The 22,238-nt window shown below is 46.9% G+C and overlaps 2 pseudogenes; one reads left to right on the top strand and one right to left on the bottom strand.

Moving 5' to 3' along the window:
* The first annotated feature begins 13,279 nt into the window (after positions 1-13,279).
* On the top strand, positions 13,280-15,342 carry LOC123188490 (glucan endo-1,3-beta-glucosidase 11-like; annotated as a pseudogene).
* Positions 15,343-18,882: 3,540 nt separating this feature from the next.
* LOC123188485 (protein Rf1, mitochondrial-like) lies at positions 18,883-21,526 on the bottom strand (annotated as a pseudogene).
* Positions 21,527-22,238: the final 712 nt, after the last annotated feature.

Genomic DNA, 22,238 nt, shown 5'->3' with positions numbered 1-22,238 from the left:
GTCACAATGGTAGCGACGCAGACAGTGAGACTGGAGAAGAATCCGAAAGCAAGCCGACGGACCCCCCCCCCCCAGTCGTAAAGCAGGCGGTAGCCCTTTGTGTCGTTTGTCGATGATGTAGCCAAGAGCGTGGGGTGGTGGAGCCATGGTCGAGGTACCCGTGCAAAGAATGCCATGGTCGATGTCGAGTCGGGGTGGCCGGTGTCGAGGAAGTCGCCGTGGAGCCGCGGGCGCAAGGGGGCGCCGAGTTAGCATGGGCGCAATGGTGTCGAAGTAGTGACGCGCCGGGAAGAAGATGTGGTTGACGACGCGTCACGGCGGGTTTGCCAAGCTCGAGGACACATCATGGACGAAGGCACGCACCGGTGTTGTCAGCACCAGGCATGCGTAGACGGACGAAGACGAAGTTGACGAAGCGCCGACCAGGCTTGCCAGGCCCGGGGACACGTCATGGAGGAAGGCACGCATCGGTGTGTTGGGGATCGTAGCAGAAATTTAAAATTTTCTACGCATCACCAAGATCAATCTATGGAGTAATCTAGCAACGAGGGGAAGGGGAGTGCATCTACATACCCTTGTAGATCGATAAGCGGAAGCGTTCAAGTGAACGGGGTTGATGGAGTCATACTCGTCGTGATCCAAATCACCGATGATCCTAGCGCCGAACAGACGGCACCTCCGCGTTCAACACACATACGGAACGGAGACGTCTCCCACGCCTTGATCCAGCAAGGAGGAGGGAGAGGTTGAGGAAGAGAGTCCAATAGCAGCACGACGGCGTGGTGGTGATGGAGTGGCAGTTCTCCGGCAGGGCTTCGCCAAGCTCACGCGAAGGAGGAGAGGTATTGGAGGGGAGGGGCTGCGCCAGGTTCAAGCGTGTGGCCGCCCTCCCACCCCTCCACTATTTATAGGTGGGGAGAGAGGGGGCCGGCCCCCCTAGATCTCATCTAGGGTTGGGGGCGACGGCCAAGGGGGGGAGAAGTGTCTCCCAAGTCAAGTGGAGGCCCTCCCCTTTAGGGTTTCCCCTTTCCCATGCGCATGGGCCTTGGGGGGCTGGTGCCCTTGGCCCATTAAGGTTAGGGCGCCCCCTGCAGCCCATGCTGTTGTATTAGACGTGGTGGAACATTTTCCGGACCTCCGGACCCCTCCGGAATCCTCCGGAAGCTTCCCGGTACAATACCGGAAAAAACCGAACTTTTCCCGGAACCCGAACAACAACTTTCCATATATAAATCTTTACCTCCGGACCATTTCGGAACTCCTCGTGACATCCGGGATCTCATCTAGACTCCGAACAACATTCGGTAATCACATACAAGTTTTCCTAATAACCATAGTGTCATCGAACCTTAAGTGTGTAGACCCTATGGGTTCGGGAACCATGCAGACATGACCGAGACAACTCTCCGGCCAATAACCAACAGCGGGATCTGGATACCCATGTTGGCTCCCACATGTTCCACGATGATCTCATCGGATGAACCATGATGTCGAGGATTCAATCAATCCCGTATTCAATTCCCTTTGTCCAGCGGTATTGTACTTGCCCGAGATTCGATCGTCGGTATCCCGATAGCTTGTTCAATCTCGTTACCGGCAAGTCTCTTTACTCGTTCCGTAACACATCATCCCGTGATCAACTCCTTGGTCACATTGTGCACATTATGATGATGTCCTACCGAGTGGGTCCAGAGATACCTCTCCGTTACACGGAGTGACAAATCCCAGTCTCGATTCGTGCCAACCCAATAGACACTTTCGGAGATACCTGTAGTGAACCTTTATAGCCACCCAGTTACGTTGTGACATTTGGCACACCCAAAGCACTCCTACGGTATCCGGGAGTTGCACAATCTTATGGTCTAAGGAAATGATACTTGACATTAGAAAAGCTTTAGCAAACCACGATCTTGTGCTAGGCTTAGGATTGGGTCTTGTCCATCACATCATTCTCCTAATGATGTGATCCCGTTATCAACAACATCCAATGTCCATGGTCAGGAAACTGTAACCATCTATTGATCAACGAGCTAGTCAACTAGAGGCTTACTAGGGACATGGTGTTGTCTATGTATCCACACATGTATCTGAGTTTCCTATCAATACAATTCTAGCATGGATAATAAACGATTATCATGAACAAGGAAATATAATAATAACCAATTTATTATTGCCTCTAGGGCATATTTCCAACAGTCTCCCACTTGCACTAGAGTCAATAATCTAGTTCACATCGCCATGTGATTAACACTCACAGGTCACATTGCCATGTGACCAACATCCAAAGAGTTTACTAGACTCAATAATCTAGTTCACATCACTATGTGATTAACACTCAATGAGTTCTGGGTTTGATCATGTTATGCTTGTGAGAGAGGTTGTAGTCAACGGGTCTTGCCATATTCAGATCCCTATGTATTTCGCAAAACTTTATATCGTAGATGCTGCTACCACGTTCCACTTAGAGCTATTCCAAATTATTGCTCCATTATACGTATCCGGTATCTCTACTCAAAGCTATCCGGATAGGTGTTAAGCTTGCATCGACGTAACTCTTTATGTCGAACTCTTTATCACCTCCATAACCAAGAAACATTTCCTTATTCCTCTAAGGATAATTTTGACTGCTATCTGGTGATCCACTCCTAGATCACCTTTGTACCCTCTTGCCAGACATGTGGCAAGGCACACATTAGGTGCGGTACTTCAGCATGGCATACCGTATAGAGCCTATGACAAGAGCATAGGGGACGACCTTTGTCCTTCCTCTTTCTTCTGCCGTGGTCAAGCTTTGAGTCTTACTCAACTTCACACCTTACAACTCAGGTAAGAACCCCCTCTTTGAATGATCTATTTTGAACTCCTTCAAAAACATGTCAAGGTGTGCGTTCTTTGAAAGTATCATCAGGCATTTTGATTTATCTCTATAGATCTTGATGCCCAATATGTAAGCAGCTTTATTCAGGTCTTCCTTTGAAAATCACTCTTCAAACAACCGTTTATGCTTTCTAGAAATTCTACATTATTTCGGATCAACAATATGTCATCCACATATACTTATCAGAAATGTTGCACTGCTCCCACTCACTTTCTTGTAAATACAAGTTTCTAGCAAACATTGTATAAACCTAAAAACTTTGATCACTCCATCAAAGCATGTATTCCGACTCTGAGATGCTTGCTCTAGTCCATAGAAGGATTGCTGGAGCCAGCATACCTTTTAGCATCCTTAGGATCGACAAAACCTTTTATTGTATCACATACAACTTTTTCTTACGAAAACTGGTAAGAAAACTTGTTTTGGACATCCATCTATCAGATTTCATAATCGAAAAATACAGCTAATGCTAACATGATTCCGACGGACTTAAGCATCGCTACGGGTGAGAAATTCTCATCGTAGTCAACTCCTTGAACTTGTGAAAAGACTCTTTCCCACAAGTCGAGCTTCATAGACGGTAACATTACCGCCCACGTCCGTCTTCCTCTTAAAGATCCATTTATCTCAATGGCTTGCCGATCATCGGGCAAGTCCACCAAAGTCCATACTTTGTTCTGATACATGGATCCTATCTCGGATTTCATGGCTTCTAACCATTTGTCAGAATACGGGCCCACCATCGCTTCTCCATAGCTCGTAGGTTCATTGTTGTCTAACAACATGATATCTAAGACAGGATTGCCGTACCACTCAGGAGTAGTACATATCCTTGTCGACCTACGAGGTTCGATAGCAACTTGATCCGAAGCTTCATGATCACTATCATTAACTTCCTATTCAACATATGTAGGCGCCACAGAAAACATCTTTCTGTGTTGTATCACTCTCTGGTTGAAGTAAAGGTTCGACAACCTCATCAAGTTCTATCTTCCTCCCACTCAATTCTTTCGAGAGAAACTCCTTCTCGAGAAAAGACTCGTTCTTAGCGACAAACAATTTGCCATCGGATCTGAGATAGAAGGTGTACCCAACTGTCACCTTTGGGTATCCTATGAAGATGTGTTTGTCCGCTTTGGGTTCGAGCTTCTCCCGCTGAAGCCTTAAGCATCGTAGCCCCAAACATTAAGAAGTGACAACTTTGGTTTCTTGCCGAACCAATGTTCACACAACGTTGTTTCAATGGACTTAAATGGTGTCCTATCTAAAGTGAATGCAGCTGTCTCTAACGCATAACCTCAAAATGAAAATGGTAGATCAGTAAGAAACATCACAGATTGCACCATATCTCATAAGGTTCGATTACGACGTCGGACACACCATTACCCTATGGTGTTCCAGGTGGCTTCAACTGTGAAACAATTCCACAATGTCTTAAGTGATTGCCAAACTCATAACTCAGAAATTCTCATCGATCAGATCGTAGGAATTTGATCTTCTTGTTATGATGGTTCTTAACTTCACTCTAAAATCGCTTGAACTTTTCAAACATTTCAGACTTGTGCTTCATTAAGTAAATATACCTATATCTACTCAAATCGTCAGTGAAGATGAGAAAATAGTGATATCCACCGCATGCTTCAATTCTCATTGGATCACACACATCAGTATGTATGATTTCCAACAAGTCACTTGCCCGTTTCATTGTACCTGAAAACGGGGTCTTAGTCATCCTGCCCATGAGGCATGGCTCGCATGTGTCAAGCGATTCAAAATCAAGTGACTCCAAACATCCACCGATATGGAGTTTCTTCATGCATCTTACGCCAATATGACCTAAGCGGCAGTGCCACAACAAAGTGGTACTATCATTATTAACTCTACATCTTTTGGCGTGAACATGTGTATTACCACGACCGAGATTCAATGAACCATTCACATAGGGTGCATGACCATGAAATGTATTATTCATGTAAACAGAATAACCATTATTCTCTAACTTAAATGAATAACAGTATTGCAATGAACATGATCTAATCATATTCATGCTCAACGTAGACACCTGATAACATTTATCTAGGTTCAATACTAATCCCGAAGGTAGACGTAGCGTGCGATGGTGATCTCATCAATTTTGGAAACACTTCCAACACACATCGTCACCTCGCCCTTAACCAGTCTCCGTTTAGTTTGTAGCTTTTGCTTCAAGTCACCAATAATAGCAACTGAACCGGTATCCAATACCCAGGTACTACCAGGAGTACTAGTGAGGTACACATTAACAACACGTATATACTTTGAAGTTGCCAGCCTTCTTATCTACCATGCATTTGGGGTAATTCCGCTACCAGTGACCGTTCCCCTTACAATAGAAGCACTTAGTCTCGGGTTTGGGTTCAACCTTGGGTTCCTTCACTAGAGCGGCAACTGGTTTGCCATCCATGAAGTTTCCCTTCTAGCCCTTGCACTTCTTGAAACCAGTGGTCTTGTTAAACCGTCAACACTTGATGCTCCTTCTTGATTTCTACCTTTTGCGGTCTTAAGCACCGCAAACAGCTCCGGAATCAACTCCATCCCTTGCATGTCATAGTTCATCACGAAGATCTAGTAGCTTAGTGATAGTGGCTAGAGAACTCTATCAATCACTATCTTATCTGGAAGTTTAACTCCCACTTGATTTAAGTCATTGTAGCACCCAGACATTCTGAGCACATGCTCACTAGCTGAGCTATTCTCCTCCATCTTGTTGGCAAAAGAACTTGTCAGAGGTCTCACACCTCTCGACACGGGCATGAGCCTGAAATCCCAATTTCAGCTCTTGGAACATCTCATATGTTCTATGGCGTTCAAAACGTCATTGGAATCCCGATTCTAAGCCGTAAAGTATGGTGCACTAAACTATCAAGTAGTCATCAGGATGTGTCTGTCAGGTGTTCACAACATCCACAGACGACGTTGTAGGGGTTTGCATATCGAGCGGTGCATCAAAGACGTAAGCCTTATGTGTAGCAGTGAGGACACTCCTCGGACTATGGACCTAGTCCGCATCATTGCTTATAATATATTTCAACTTAATCTTTCTCTAGGAATGTATTGAAACAGGGAGCTACAATGTGAGCTATTTATCTACAACATATTTGCACAGACAATTTAGACTATGTTCATGATAATTAAGTTCATCTAATAAAATTATTTAATGAACTCCCACTCAGATAGACATCCCTCTAGTCATCTAAGTGAAACATGATCCGAATCGACTAGGCCGTGTCCAATCATCACGTGAGATGGACTAGTCATCAACGGTGAACATCTCATGTTGATCGTATCTTCTATACGACTCATGTTCGACCTTTCGGTCTTCCGTGTTCTGAGGCCATGTCTGTACATGCTAGGCTCGTCAACACCCGTTGTATTCGAACGTTAGAATCTATCACACCCGATCATCACGTGGTGCTTCGAAACAACGAACCTTCGTAACGGTGCACAGTTAGGGGGAACACTTTTCTTGAAAGTTTAGTGAGGGATCATCTTATTCAAGCTACCGTTATTCTAAGCAAATAAGATGTAAAACATGATAAACATCACATGCAATCAAATAGTGACATGATATGGCCAATATCATTTTGCTCCTTATGATCTCCATCTTTGGGGCTCCATGATCATCGTTGTCACCGGCATGACACCATGATCTCCATCATCGTGTCTTCTTGAAGTTGTCTCGTCATCTATTACTTCTACTACTATGGCTAACGCTTTAGCAATAAAGTAAAGTAATTACATGATGTTTATGTTGACACGCAGGTCATAAATAAATTAAGACAACTCCTATGGCTCCTGCCGGTTGTCATACTCATCGACATGCAAGTCGTGATTCCTATTACAAGAACATGATCAATCTCATACATCACATATATCATTCATCACATCCTTTTGGCCATATCACATCACACAGCACATGCTGCAAAAACAAGTTAGACGTCCTCTAATTGTTGTTTCAAGTTTTTACGTGGCCGCTATAGGTTTCTAGCAAGAACGTTTCTTACCTACACCAAAACCACAACGTGATATGCCAATTTCTATTTACCCTTCATAAGGACCCTTTTCATCGAATCTGATCCGACTAAAGTGGGAGAGACAGACACCCGCCAGCCACCTTATGCAACTAGTGCATGTCAATCGGTGGAACCAGTCTCACGTAAGCATACGTGTAAGGTCGGTCCGGGCCGCTTCATCACACGATGCCGCCAAATCAAGATAAGACTAGTAACGGCAAGCAAATTGACAATATCCACGCCCACAACTGCTTTGTGTTCTACTCGTGCATAGAAACTACGCATAGACCTAGCTCATGATGCCACTGTTGGGGATCGTAGCAGAAATTTAAAATTTTCTACGCATCACCAAGATCAATCTATGGAGTAATCTAGCAATGAGGGGAAGGGGAGTGCATCTACATACCCTTGTAGATCGATAAGCGGAAGCGTTCAAGTGAACGGGGTTGATGGAGTCGTACTCGTCGTGATCCAAATCATCGATGATCCTAGCGCTGAACGGACGGCACCTCCACGTTTAACACACGTACGGAACAGAGACGTCTCCCATGCCTTGATCCAGCAAGGAGGAGGGAGAGGTTGAGGAAGAGAGTCCAACAGCAGCATGACGGCGTGGTGGTGATGGAGTGGCAGTTCTCCGGCAGGGCTTCGCCAAGCTCACGCGGAGGAGGAGAGGTATTGGAGGGGAGGGGCTGCACCAGGTTCAAGGGTGTGGCCGCCCTCCCACCCCTCCACTATTTATAGGTGGGGAGAGAGGGGGCCGCCCCCCTAGATCTCATCTAGGATTGGGGGCGACGGCCAAGGGGGGAGGAGTGCCTCCCAAGTCAAGTGGAGGCCCTTCCCTTTAGGGTTTCCCCTCTCCCATGCGCATGGGCCTTGGGGGGGCTGGTGCCCTTGGCCCATTAAGGTTAGGGCGCCCCCTACAGCCCATGCTGCTGTATTGGACGTGGTGGAACATTTTCCGGACCTCCGGACCCCTCCGGAATCCTCCGGAAGCTTCCCGGTACAATACCGGAAAAAACAAACTTTTCCCGGAACCCGAACAACAACTTTCCATATATATCTTTACCTCTGGACCATTCCGGAACTCCTCATGATGTCCGGGATCTCATCCGGGACTCCGAACAACATTCGGTAATCACATACAAGTCTTCTTAATAACCCTAGCGTCATCGAACCTTAAGTGTGTAGACCCTACAGGTTCGGGAACCATGCAGACATGACCGAGACAACTCTCCAGCCAATAACCAACAGCAGGATCTGGATACCCATGTTGGCTCCCACATGTTCCACGATGATCTCATCGGATGAACCACGATGTCGAGGATTCAATCAATCCCGTATTCAATTCCCTTTGTCCAGCGGTATTGTACTTGCCCGAGATTCGATCGTCGGTATCCCGATACCTTGTTCAATCTCGTTACCGACAAGTCTCTTTACTCGTTCCGTAACACATCATCCCGTGATCAACTCCTTGGTCACATTGTGCACATTATGATGATGTCCTACCGAGTGGGCCCAGAGATACCTCTCCGTTACACGGAGTGACAAATCCCAGTCTCGATTCGTGCCAACCCAACAGACACTTTTGGAGATACCTGTAGCGAACCTTTATAGCCACCCAGTTACATTGTGACATTTGGCACACCCAAAGCACTCCTACGGTATCCGGGAGTTGCACAATCTCATGGTCTAAGGAAATGATACTTGACATTAGAAAAGCTTTAGCAAACGAACTACACGATCTTGTGCTAGGCTTAGGATTGGGTCTTGTCCATCACATCATTCTCCTAATGATGTGATCCCGTTATCAACGACATCCAATGTCCATGGTCAGGAAACTGTAACCATCTATTGATCAACGAGCTAGTCAACTAGAGGCTTACTAGGGACATGGTGTTGTCTATGTATCCACACATGTATCTGAGTTTTCTATCAATACAATTCTAGCATGGATAATAAACAATTATCATGTACAAGGAAATATAATAATAACCAATTTATTATTGCCTCTAGGGCATATTTTCAACACGGTGTTGCTAGCACCGGGCATGCGTAGACGAGGGACCTGCACGAGCTGTACGCCACGTCGAAGAAGTCGAAGGGGCCAGCAGAGAAGAACTCGACGGCGACTGCGGCATCCATCGGCGCGGGGCCGGTGTCACCAACGGTGGTCGGAGTAGAAGAAGTGGTCTGGGTAGATGATGGCGACGCTGGCGACGGGCTGGTGCTTGGACGAAGACGAAGGGGGTGGACGGGCGGCGGCGGCTACGAAGGTAGCGGCGGCGGCGGCCAAAGAAGAGCGGCGGCGGCTAGGTTAGGAGTGCGGAGGCGGTGCTCAAAGTAGGCGAAGAACCATGACAGCATGACGAAGACTGGCGCGGACGGTGGCGTTCCCGCGCCAAGGAAGACGGCGCGGCGCATACCACGGGAGGTCGACGCGCGGTGACGGCGGAGCGGACCGCGGGCCGCGGCACTACGGCCCGAAGGGGCGACGCGGCGGCGGCAGACGGGTCGGGGCGACGGCGGGAAGACCTCTGGGCGGTGGCGGGGACCACAGACCGCGACGCTGCGGTCCGAAGGGACGACACAACGGCGGTTCACGAGTTGGTGCAACCGCGGGGACGGCCTCGGAGCGGCGACGGGGACCGCGTATCGTGACATTACGGCCCGAAGGGGTGACGCAGTGGCGATGCACGAATCGATGCAGCTACGAGGAGAACCACGGGGCGGCAACGCTGCGGCCCGACGGGGAGATGCAGCGGCAGCTCGATGCTCAATCGATGGAGAGGCATGCTGAACTCGGGGACGATCTTCACGAGACCTGCGGAGGCGCGCGTAACCGACGTGCCAAGTCGGTTGCGCGGCGTAGATGAGGCGGATGGCGGCGGCGAGCGGGTGATCAAGCCAATCGCGCGCGAGGTCGGGGACGCCGTTCAGTGGAGGCGTGGTTACAGCGGAGTCTGAGATGAAGCCGGCAATGACGGACGGCATGGGACGTCGTGCGGACGAGCTTGTCAGCACCAGCACCCGGTCTGCCAAAGCAACGCCGGCACCCGGGCAGCGAGGCCCAAGCGACTAACGGAGCAGCGGCGCCCGAGTTGAGGCAGCCGACGCAGCCGTCCCAACGCAGCCGAGAACGAGGCCGACGAGGTAGACCGCCGGGCCGCCGTGCAGACGCGGCGGAGGTGGGTGATGTGGATCGATGGGCGGGCCGGCGCGCGAGCGACGACTATGATTGGCCATCGCATGGCACGAGGCCGCCGGGTCGGGGCGACGCAGGTGTCCCAGTTGGAGCAGGGCGGTGACGGCCGACGCAGGGCGACGGGCGGACTGACGCGTGGACGGCGACTGGCCTTGGCGGGCCGCCTCGACGCGTGTGGCCGCCGGGTCGGAGGAGAGGCCGGCTGGTCGCGCCGAGGTCGGAGGAGAGGCGCTCAGGGTCGACGACGGCGGTGACCGACGCAAACCGATCACCGAAAAACTAAAAAGAAACCGCGCGATCAAGATGACTGGCGGGATAGAGAAAACCGAGAAAAGAGCAGCTGGTCAACACGACCGGCGGACGAACTCTAGGTACGGGCGGCGCGGCCCCCGGCAGCGGTCATGGAGGCCGACCGCGTCGGGGGCGGCGCACGGGTGCGGAAGCGGCGGCGGCTAGGGTTTAGGATCGACTTGCGATAGATACCATGTTAGAAGGGAGAGAAAGATTAGTGAAATAGTTGTTATATTGCTTGAGTCTCGTGGGCATATATATAGGAATACATGATCTATTTGAAGTACAAGGCAAACCAAAATATTTCCTACTCTAACCTATGTTTTCTAATACAATCACACTACTCAACACCGGTGTTTGAACGGTTCACAAAGTTTTTTCTTTTGTTAAGAAAACAACTAGGATGAAAAATGGACTTCTTCCTCGAAGGTTGTTCTCTCATTCTTCTTAAAGCTTCTTTTTGGATTCTCTAATAAAAAAGTCTTATTTTACAGCCTTCACAGGGATGAACCTAATTGTTAAGATCCTTTAAAAACCTAGATTACCGATTACATCGCAAAAAAAGGATGAATTACTATTGATTCATCCATTTTTAACCAAGCCCCACCTGATAAGCTATCTAAGACATAACAAAGATTCATCAATTTTAAGAAATAAGTTATCTTGACTTTCTAGATTTAGCAATTAATGCGGAAAAAAATCACAATTGAAGGTAAGGAGTGATGGAGTCACCTACTACGAGTAGGGTCAAGGAGCAGACATCCTGGACTAAATCTAGGGCCCCATATCAACAGATAAGAAGGCTCCTGGGCTACGGGTGCACTCAGGTGCTCACCAAGCCTTATTCCAGTCGGTCGCATCGCAGTCACTCGACTACCCCACCTGCACTCGGCTAAGGGAGACGAAGAGACCACGCAGGACCTGAAGCGGTCGAAGAGCACGATGCCTAGCGTTATTAGCCATTAGACCTTCAGTTACTTGTAGTAACGCTTGTAATCAACATAATAATCAATTCCTCCATGTAAAGGGCTAGCTCAAGGGTTCACTCTATATAAGCCACCCCGTAGCACTTGTTTAGGGATTCGCAATCGTTGATAATTATCCAGACATAAGAAAACAGCTCTAGCAGCTTGAGACGTAGGTCCTTAACTCTTCCGAGAGGGTCTTGCACTCGTAAATCTCTTTTGTCACACTTGTGATGTAGCTAGACAATGCTCCTCCATCCTACCCCTCCCTTACTGTCAGATTCATTCCCGCAACAAGGAGTGGAAAAGACTAATGAGGGAACATGCCCATTTAGATATTCCATGTATTTTAAACCATCTAAGCCCTAGCACCCCCCCCCCCCCTCTTTTAGTAAATATAAGGTGTATCAACTTTTTTTGAAGTTAAATTTTTCTCTGTTTGCCCAATTCATTAAGAAATATATCAACATCTATAACACCAATAAAATATGAAATCTCACTTAATGATTTATCTAATGATACCAGATTTGATATTGTAGATGTAATCATTATGTTTCTTAGTAAACTTGGTCAAATTTAGATAAGTTTAACATCAAATGAGATCCCATATTTCATGTCAGCGGGCATGGCTCATTTGTCCATGAAAAACCAACGCCCAATGGCATCCCCTATTCAGCCTCCCCCATTTGCATGGTCTGCATTTTTGCCCATTTTTTCTTCAACCAACTTGAACACTTGAAAGATATAGTTTAAACGTGTAAATACACAGTGCAAAATTAGAAATCCATACATTCTTAAAACATAAATACTATTTAGAGGACATAGTTCAAACATAAGAAAAAATCAAAGGATACAACCAATCTATTGGTTTCCATGTTGTATCTACAAATGCTCCACAAGATCATTTAGGTGTTGTTGATGCACTTCTCAATCTGGAAGTTACCGATGCAATCTCAAGAAAATGTGCAACCTAGTTTGCCTCTTGTTCTAGGAGGTGGACATGTGGGCCATGGTTTTTAAAATCAACATTACAGACACCATCATCCTCATCCTTCACAATTATATTTTTCATGACCACACAACAAATTATCACCTTCCACAGTGTATAGAGATCCCACATATTTGCAGGTCCACGAACAATAGCCTGAGGAGATTTGAGCACTCCAAATGCCCTTTCCACAACCTTCCTAGAACCTTCATGCATTTGGACATAGAGACTTTTCATGTTACCTTTTGGCTCGGAGATAGTCAGTCATCGGCTAATGAGGATAGACACTATTGGTAGTTGTGCCCATTAGTGGTATAGTTGCACTTTGAAGGCTACACATGACAAAGTTTTGCAGATAACGAAGATTGTTGAAGCACATAATATTATTGTGAGACCCTGGCATGCCAAAGAAAGAGTTACAAATCCACAGGTCTTGTGATGCCACTGCTTCTAGCATGATTGTGGTCTCTTTGTTATGACCTTGGTATTGCCCTTGCAAACCTACCAACCACCTGCTACCAACACTTCTGCAATATCTAGTGCATGCAATCGATGGAATCGAGCATACTGAGAAATCCTCTTATACTTCTTCAAATGCCAAAAGTTTGGTGGTGTCAACGACATTTGGCTTTCTCAAGTACTTTTTGCCAAACACATGGACCATGAAGTGACAAATTTGAACATAGTTTTGAGTTCGCCGGCACAGATGCCACTACGTAGATGGTCAATGATGCGCGAGGTGGATGAAAGACCAGAGGGGAAAAAGACGATGGACTGAGTTTGCTGCGATCGAACGGGCACCAGTGCCAGATCGGAGGGCTGGCCTAGGCAGCTGATTTCTCTAGGAAAGAAATCATCTGGTTTGCACAACGGGTAGGACAGAGCACTTGCCCAGGTGAGCCCACTCCAAGCCATCAAGCCCTGACAAGACAATGCCGCTCCTTCTCCTCCTGCTCGTGCTCCTTCTGCCGGCCGCGCCCGAGGCGACGCCGTCGGCGCTGCTGGGCATCAACTACGGCCGGGTGGGGAACAACCTCCCACCGACGACCTCCGCCCTGCAGCTCCTCGCCGGCCTGGGCGTCGGCCGCGTCCGCCTCTACGACGCCGACCCGGCCACCCTCCGCTCCTTCGCCAACACGGGCGTCGAGCTCATCGTCGGCGTCCCCGACGAGTGCCTCGCCGCCGTCCCCACCCCCTCCGGCGCCTCCGCCTGGGTCCGCTCCGTCATCCAGCCGGCGCTCCCGGCCACCAAGATCGCCGTCCTCACCGTCGGCAACGAGGTGCTCACGGGCGCCAACAGCTCCGCGCTCACGCCGTCGCTGCTCCCGGCCATGCAGTGCATCCACGACGCGCTCGCGCAGCTCGGCCTCGACAAGCAGGTCGCGGTCACCACCGCGCACAACCTCGGCGTGCTCGCCACGTCCTACCGGCCCTCGTCGGCATACTTCCGCAAGGACCTCCTCCCGGTGCTCTGTCCGATCCTCGACTTCCACGCGCGCACCGGCTCGCCGTTCCTCGTGAACGCCTACCCCTACTTCGCGTACGCCGAGGACCCCGCCGGCGTGGAGCTCGAGTACGCCCTGCTCGAGCCCGGCCACGACGGCGTCCCTGACCCGTCCTCCGGGCTGCGCTACCCCAACATGCTGGTGGCCCAGGTGGACGCCGTGTACCACGCGATCGCGGCGGCCAACCGTGGCGCGGCGGCGCGCGCGGTGGAGGTGCGCGTGTCGGAGACCGGGTGGCCGTCGGCCGGCGACGGCAACGAGACGGGTGCGACGCCGCGAGGTACAACGGCAACGTGATGCGGCTGGTGGGCGAGGGCAAGGGCACGCCGCTGCGGCCGGACGGGGCGCTGCGCGTCTACATGTTCACGCTCTTCAACGAGAACATGAAGCCCGGCCCCTCCTCGGAGCGCAACTACGGCCTCTTCAAGCCCCCACGGCACGCCGGTGTACGAGCTCGCCTACCGCCTGCCCAAGGACAACGCCACCACCTCATCCGGCGCGGGCGGCACCGGAAGCATTACCGGCAGCGGCAGGGGCGGCGGGCCACAGAACAACGGCTACTACAGCATCTCGGCATCATCGGCAAAGGCGAACGTGGTGAGAGCTCCGCTTTTTGTTCTTGTTAATTAGCAGTAGTATAAGCTTTGTCCGCGCTTTGCATCGATTCCTTTCTGAACTGAAAAAGCTCCATTTTGGATTAGTTTGCAAAGTTTTCACGGTAAAAGTGTAGGCAAGTTAAAAAGGATGCATCATGCATGCTTGGTGATGCCTTTTGATTGACAGCCCCAAGGTAATATCATGGCATAAAGGAGCATGCCATTACCTGATCCAAAACTCTGTTTCTGTACAGTAAGACATCATAACCATGGTAATTTGAAAGTATATAAGATGTTCCATCTTTTTCTGAATGGGATGTGCATAGACGCGTTTTAGTGTGTTGTTCACTCGTTTCAGTCCGTATGTAGTCCATATTTAAATATCCAAAACTTCTCATAATTCAAAACAGAGATGATACATTATAAGAACATGCCACTGGACCGACACGTGGACCGTCGATACACACAACTTGCTTGTTCTGGTAGCCATAAAATACAAAACTATGAAACCATAAAGGGGGAGATCAGTGCCAAGTGACCTGTGATCATAAACGAGAAGAACAAATTCTGAATGACCTGTCTTCATGTTGGCTCTGCTCCCTTTTGGTCACCTGCTGATGTGTCTCCTTGTGTTTGTGCTTGTTCTTGTGGACATGGACACAAGGAACCATGGCAGCATATGCGGCTGTCCTGTTGATGATGATAGCATTCTAATTCTGAGCAACTTCCAAGTGGTGCTTACATGGAAGGATATGTGTGCATGGAAGGAAGGAAGCCTCTGGTGTCTCAAATGGAGTCAGGGGGTGCCCCTGGTTTCTTGAAGCCTGTCTTGAAAAAACTATTTTGTCCTTAGGTGTTTACTCCTTTCTCTCCAATCTGCCATGTTGTTTCAGTTGATGTGGTCTTGTAATTGGTGGTAAGCTAATGGGTTAGTCAGTGTCATTAAACCAGACACTTCTTTTTGCTTCCTAGTAATCATGCAATGCAAGGTCAGTTGCATATATTGATTGCCAAGTTACTCGTTGGCTCCAATACAGAAAGCACTTCAAATTTTAGAAGCAATAGTTGAGACAAACCCGGTAAAATACTCCCTCCGTATCAATATACAAGACGTTTTTGTAGTCTAGTTTAGCCCCAAAACGTCTTATATTTTGGTACAGAGGTAGTACATAAAACGTCTTATATTTTGATACAGAGGTAGTACATATGTTTGTTGAAAGACCTGTTTTGACAATATACTCCTTTTCCCAGTTCTATGTAAACAAATCTACTTTGTAAATATAAAGATAAAAAATAAATTTTAGTGACAAAGTAAAACTACATCGTACAACCGGGGTGTAGATACATTCATGCCTCGTACACTAATATGTGGTAGCATATATCTCAATTCTCAAATATGGATTTGTATTTGCACATATAAACGAGTACATAATTTACTTTTTTGTATATGTATGATACCTAACTAAAGAGTAGTACATATCCACTACATAGCTGGTCTTATATACTCCACACTACCACAACATACTCCGCGTTAAGGTACACCTGGTAGTACTTAAAATTCCAGTGACAGATGCATTTATAACAAACCTAATTAACATCCGTTTATTAACTAATGAAAGATTGGGCACACACCACACAGAGCAATAGGTACTGCATCCAAAATGATGTTATTATATGGAAAGCATAGAGATGGACTGAAGTAGACCGGAGGAATATATGCTCTGCTTGTTTCGTCCATCAAGGCAGAACTTTCTCCCCTGCAAGGGAAAAGGCTCATTGCAACGGTGTGTGCGCTTTACTCTGTAAATAGGAGCCTTTGTGTCTTTGGGGCCTTTGGTCCAGGCGATGGTCATCTGCTGCAGGAATAATTCAGACGGGTGTAAATTGCAGCGGAAAGAGGAATGGTTTCTGGGTCAACCTTTGGGATGAGATGTCTGATCACCTGCGCTGTCTCTGGATCGTGTGTGTTTTAGTCCCATATCGATGAGCACGTGTGCATTGTGTGCTATAGACTCGTACCACAGTTGGGCTAAAAAAAACTTATATCTCCAAAGGGTATTACTCTTTCTTTGCAAGAAATCAACACAAGGATTTAGCATAATCGAATACTACAGGTGCTCAAAACCACACGTGATCATGCCACAAGACGACCTAGAACACCTGTAGGCCTAGTGGATAGAGAAAAGCATAACTGTATCTGTATGATACACAAGACGACCTAGAACTAATTTGGCGGATATGGCTCTAGTATGGCAAAGTTGGTTTAGTTTTGATGCTTCAATGAAAGGAAAGACTGCCAAATACTACCTCTGTAACTAATATAAGACGTTTTAGGGAGTAGAAAAAAGTAGTGGGACGGGATACTCCCAGGCATGGTAATTTATGAACCTCAGTCTGCTCATCTTACAGAGCAGCAGAGTAAGAAAGTAGAGGGTATAACAATCCAACGACTTATATTGTCTCTTTGTGTCTACACTCAACATTACTACGAAAAGACACTTGTCAGGAATCGAACATGACTATGACTACAATTTCAAATAGCTACATAGATTAAGAAAAAATAGACAGGAAAGCATTATTCAGATGATACCTTAGCATAACTGCCCACAAAAAGGACCCTCCATGGACCCACTCATATCCTTACGACAGCCTGACCTCGAACATCTTATGCAAGATCAGAGTAAAATATTTCAGATTAGCGGAAATAAAAATCATAATGCAAGATGAGAGGAAAATATTTCAGATTAGCAGAAACATTCACATCAACCTCGGCGAAAAACATTTCAGACTACTGACAAGATTAACATCAACATCAACAGGCAGGCAAGCTCTCACTCTGCAAAGCTGGCACCTCCGACAACAAAGAAATAACAAAGAAACCTATAGGTATAAGTACTGCATGACAAAACCTGATGGGAAATCAGAGCAAAAATGGGAAAATGGAGGACAATGAAATGGAGAGAAGTCCGGTGTGCAAGGCACTCCTGTCCATGCCAACTAAGTACAGATGCAAAGGGATAGATAAGTCACAGGTTGTGCAATATTTTATATATGCATAACAATGTAACTTCATTCGCACAGTGCTTTAAAGAGCTCCACTATGTGGAGGCAAAAATACTAACTGGACCTTATAAAAGGGGGTCGGAGACTGTGTGGGTTGAATCTTTCCCTGCTGAGGCAAAAATACTAACTGGACAAAGTGTTGGGGGAAGGATACTCACAAGATGCGCTGAATTATCTAAATTCAAGAGTGAGTAGCCATAGTTTCACTTTACTTACATCTACATTATTCAGTTTTTTTTTTTGCAATATTCGGTGTTGACGGCCACATGTTTTTTTTTAAGTGTTTTGCAGGCTTCAGCAAAGTTTACTGAACTGACCAGAAAATGCACGCAAGAAATATATACAGTATAATCTGAATTTTTATGAAGAAAAGAAACAAAGAAATGAATAGAAAGTGCAGGGGGGATGTGAAAGTGAAAATGAGGACTCAAGTGAAAAGGAAACTAAGAGAGGTCCCCAAGAATAGTTAATTCTAAACTATAAATACAATAGTATGAAAAACATAAATGAACCTATATTATATGCTGGATTAATGTTGAGTGTTGGTTATCCAGTTTCATGGTGATCATGAAATAACTTATACATTTGTCGGTATGTTAGGATAACTTGTTTTGCTCCCACAGTTCCTCTTTGCCAAATTAAATTAGTAGTTTTCGTAGAATAGAATCATGCGGAGGGAAAATAAAGAGCAACTACTCACGTGAAGGAAAATAAAAAACAGAAAGTTGGGAACTCGTTGACTAAAGTGAAAGTTCACACCAGTAAATTCTTGGCCATAACTTTACTTAAATCATGAGGAAAAATAGTTGAATCTTAAATGAAGTTAAGCAGAAAGAAATCATACTGGAAAAACTTTTCTCACCATTACGCAACAAGCTCCACCAGTACAACTGAAGCAGCATAGAATATAGGAGACTTCGGCATGAGCACTGAGAATTAAAAGTAAATCCAGCATTCCATACATACCAGACCACTGAGGGTGGCATTGCTAAAAATACATTCAAATAAAGGAATGGGACTGCTTTACATAGATTATAAAGTCACAGGTGGGTCAACAACCATTGCCGTTTTCCACAGCCAAAAAGCGGCACAACCATCCATGTTAGAAAGGTTGTCCCTCAGGTGATGCAAATGCTTTGATTTCAATGGGAATGAGCTTCTCCACTTACGGAACTGTAATGCTCGCAAAGAGGTGTACTTTGACAAATGCTGCAATGGAATTTCCATATAACTATCTCATAAAATTATTTGCTTGTTTCAAAATAGTTGTTGGTTTTCAGAATCACTGAAATTGTTTCCAGAAGACTTAGCTTCGACAGGTATTTCGAAGTCAATCTGATTTGGTTCCTACATCACATACCTTTTCCCTATAGAGAGTGCAGCATCATGCATAAGATTGGATATCTTAAGCAGGCAGGAGGGCTTTACACAAGCAATAAAACTGTGCTTTCTGAGGAATTAGTCTCATATGCAACGTATCAACTAGTCAACCAACTCATCGAAAAATTGATACTTGGCAGGGAGCAATTTCATGTGCTCCTTATATTTGCCTTTCATTGAGAAGAGAGAAAACATCAATGAAGTAGTTGAAGCTTCAAGTGATATGCTCTTCCCATCAACTTTAGACAAATAATATCCGGCCTTGGCGATCTCACCTTTTTCCAACAACAATCTGATGATGTCATTGATGAGACGGGAGCTGGGGACTATACCACTCTTGTCCATTGATGAAAACACATTGTTAGCATCTTCCACTACTCCATCTTTTAGAAGATTTTTTATCATTACTCCGTAAGTAGATTCATTAGGCACCAACCCACGGGCTAATATTCCAGCAAATAGTTCCTTAGCTTCTTCTCTTCTCCCAACCTTGTACATTGCATTGATCATGGTATTGACTATTGCAATATTGAACTTCACATTCATTGCACCTAATTTGTGGAACAGGGTGATAGCTTCGTCTGCGCAATTATTTCTACAAAAACCTCCAAGTATTATAGCGTATATGGAAAAGGTCACTGTTGTTCCACTTTCGATCATCTCATGGAACATTTTCCATGCAGCAACAGTTCTCCCAGAACGAAACAACCCATCCAGTATGATGCCATATGTAACAGTGTCAGGTTTAATTCTCTTTCGCGGCATTTCTCTGAACAGAGTCAAACCATCGTCTATCCTTCCATTTTTAAAATAGCCATCAAGCAGTGTACTGTAAGTAACAATATCAGGCTCAACACCAACTGATTCCATGGCATTAAGCATTCCGAATGCTTTATCCATCTTGCCGACTAAGCAATATCCGTCAATCAGTGAACTAAATGTAATGGTATCAGGCCTCTCACCTATGTCTATAACCAAGTCAAAGATATCATGTGCATCCATAACCCTTCCTTCTTTGCACAGACTGTTTATTACTGAATTGAAGAACACAATGTTAGGACAAGGAATACCTTTGTTCATCATTTCAGAAACCAGCTCCTTGGCTTTAACCAAATCACCATCGATGCAAAAACCCTGAATCAGGGACTGATAAACAGGTATGCTTGGCTGTACTCCCATTGCAATCATCTCATCAAATTTGTCCACAGCATCGGTCAACCTACCCATTCTGGAAAGTGCGGCTATTACAGTGGTATAGGTGACTACATCAGGACTCACTCCTTTTTCCCGCATTTCAGTAATATCAGCACAGCTTCATCCATCATTCCACGTTTAGCATATCCATTAATTAATATGTTGAAAACATGGCAGTCGGCTGCAATACCGTTGCTTTTCATTGAATTAAAGAGATCAATCATATCAGCAAAGCATCCTTCATTGGCATACCCATGAAGCAAAATAGAGTATGAGACGACATTAGCTCTGTGGCCTTTGGCAGTCATGGAATCAAATATTTGTCTAGCTTCTTTGCTTCTTCCATGCTTGCAAAGGGAAGTCATTAACGAGCCGCAGGTAACAATATTTGGTGTAACACCCCGGCTTTTCATTTCTCTGAACATTTTAGCAGCCTCTTTCAACCGCCCAGATGTGGCATATCCATTGATCATGCAATTATATGTCACTGTATCGGGTTGAGCACCTTTAGCAACCATCTGACGAAGGACTAGCTCTGCCTTGTCCATTGCTCTGGCCTTGCACAATGCATCAATAATCGAGTTATACGTCCACACATCGGGCTCAATCCCTTGCTGCATCATTTCATGGAACAGACTGCATGCCTTGCCTATTTCACCTTCCTTAAAGAAGCCATGGATGACCGTGCTATATGTCACCACATTAAGGAAGCAGCCACCTCCTTCTTTCGCCATCCTCTGGAGCAGGTCAAGCGCCCGCTGACTCATGCTATTGTCGCATAAGCTCTTCAGAACAATGGAGTATGAGAAGGCATTAGGCACACAGCCGAGCTCGGGCATCCTATGAAGCAACACGTTCAGAGCCTCATCCGTCCGTTTTGTGTAGGAGAGGCACTTGAGGAAGGTGCTGCCGACTATCTCGTTTGTCTTGAGCCCCGTCCTGAGAAGACGGCTGAATATGGCAAGCCCTAATTCCGGGTGACCCGCCCGACAACAACATTCCATGAGGATGCCGTAGGTGTGGACTGTGAGAGGCGCCACCCGCGGGCCGGCTTGTTCTCGGCACACGCGATTGAAGAGGGCGATGGCGAGGGCGGGACCATCTCTGATGCAAGCGGCAGAGGACGTAGCACGCGCGAGGGCGGCGAGGAAGCCGTTGAGGGAGCGCTCGTGGACCGGGGTGGCCTGCCGCAGCAATTCGTCGAACAGGTGGTGTGCATCGTCTTGGCTGAGCGTCCCGGCGCGCACGCGCTCTGTGGCCGCGGCAAAGGCCGAATGGGGGGACCAGGAGCGCGAGGGCGGCGACGTGGTGGTGGACATGGAGGAGGAGCTGCGGCGGAGGAGGCGGAGGTTGGACATCGGTGTGGTGAAGGAGTGGCGGAGACGGAGGCGAGACAACGGAGAGGTAAATCAGTGCGGGTGGCGGACACCGGACATGGGAGAGGTGCAGGTTGGGGAGGAGCAGCGGAGGCGGAGTGGTGGATGGCTGGATGTAGGGGGAGGTGGAGATCAGCGGCGGCGGATGCGGCGGCGCATCGGCGTCGGGAACGACCGGGGAGTTCGTACGCAGTGGGAAGAGCTTTGGAGTCAAACAGTTTTTTTTTTTCGACGACTTGGAGTCATACAGTTGGTGTGCGCTTTGCTAGTTCCTGTCACTCTCTAATCGGTTCCGTTAGAAGTTTCTAAAAAAAAGCATTTTTTTTCCTTTTCTCAATGATGAATTCATACAAATCACTGCAGATCGATCAAACAAGCCGGAAGCAGATTGATCAAACAAGCCGGAAAAACCGTTGGAGAACCGGAGTCAAGCTCGAGCTTCAGAGCACCTCCAATTATAGCATTTCTTTGAAGCCCAGGAAAGTTTGATGAGGTCGCCCCTATATTTTTTTAGCCGAGAGCTATATCTCGTATGAAGCGAGACGGAAGGACCTCTCGTATTAAGAGTCCACAGTAACAGACCAGTCCCTAATAGGACACCTTTAAAAGAAAAGAAAATGAGATTCTAGGATTCGATCCCGGTTCTCCTCGACAATGTGTAGCGAAGCTAGCAATTGAGTAAGCACCGGGTTTGTCTAAAAGCACCCGCTTTCTATTGATTTTTTCTTTGGTTTTCATCGGTTTT

This window comes from Triticum aestivum, chromosome 1A (genome assembly GCF_018294505.1).
Source record: "Triticum aestivum cultivar Chinese Spring chromosome 1A, IWGSC CS RefSeq v2.1, whole genome shotgun sequence".
Classification (NCBI taxonomy): domain Eukaryota; kingdom Viridiplantae; phylum Streptophyta; class Magnoliopsida; order Poales; family Poaceae; genus Triticum; species Triticum aestivum.
This window is presented reverse-complemented; position numbering and strand designations above follow the sequence as displayed.